Below are 1,163 nucleotides of genomic sequence, written 5' to 3'. Positions count from 1 at the left end.
AAAAAAAAAAAAAAAAAAAAAAAAAAAAAAAAAAAAAAAAAAAAAGGAAGAAATTAACCAAATAAAGTGTGAATATATTTTCATTTTATCCCACAAATTACTACTGCTTTTCCTGCAGCAATAAAGTTTGGTTTTTGTTTTCCTCTCATGACTGAACATGTTTAAGAAACTTTACATCTCTATTCTGAAATGTCATGCCGGCATGAATGTACAAATAGAAAAATAAGGACAACAGGAAATGGAAAGATAGTTTGATAAGATTATTTCAGTTTGAGACAAAATTCATGGAATTTTCTAGTTACGAAAACTCCATTCCAACTTATTCGTTTTATAGATAACAATGATCAGAGATCTAAAGACGCTGGAGGTCTTGCTCCAGGGTGTCGCCCTGGGCCTCCCCACCACCTCTCTCTCCCCTGTGCCTCCAACTTCCCGGGAGGAGTTGGGGCTGAAGGGGAGGGTGACCTGGATGGGGCCTCAGGCCACATCAGCCCCCGATGGTGACATCCAGGCCCCTGAACAGGATGGGGACCAGCGAGAAGGAGAGCCATGGGTGAGGAAGACATGAGGGACACAGATCGGCCAAGGACGGCCAGGAGGTGACAGGCTACCCAGAGAACCTTAGGGTCACCAGGTAGAATTCTTCCTTGGGTAGCCGGTGATGGGATTTTGATGGAGCAGGGCCTGGGGGTAGATGAGGGTGGGGAAGGAAGCCAGAGTTTGGTCATGAGAGGCCGGGCTGTGGAGGGCAGAGAGGCCTGACAGGAGGGCAGTGGGGCAGCCCTGGAATCTTCCTGCCCAGTGGTCTGCTGCCTGCCTGCCGCAAGACCTTGACAGTCTGTATGCCTGGAATCCATGAGCTCTTACAATCAGTGAGTCAAGAGCCCTAGCCCACTCCTGCCCATGCTAGCTTTGGACTCTGAGTATGGACTGAGGAGAGGGGCAGACGGATGCCATCCTGAGGGCAGCAGGTCCTTGTTGACCCTCCGCAGGGCAGGGGCTCCTTGCCCTCCTGGATTCCCTTATGTTATAGGAGCCTGGATCTTTCTCTCAGTAGGGGTAGATGGCAACTGAGAGAGGGCTTATTGCTGTGTTTGTTGAGCACCAAAGGGTTATCCTCCCACCTACACAAGGGGCCTGGAGATGCCCCCCAGGAAAGAGAG

The sequence above is a fragment of the Theropithecus gelada genome, chromosome 10 (genome assembly GCF_003255815.1).
Source record: "Theropithecus gelada isolate Dixy chromosome 10, Tgel_1.0, whole genome shotgun sequence".
Classification (NCBI taxonomy): domain Eukaryota; kingdom Metazoa; phylum Chordata; class Mammalia; order Primates; family Cercopithecidae; genus Theropithecus; species Theropithecus gelada.
Note: the sequence above shows the minus strand (reverse complement) of the source record.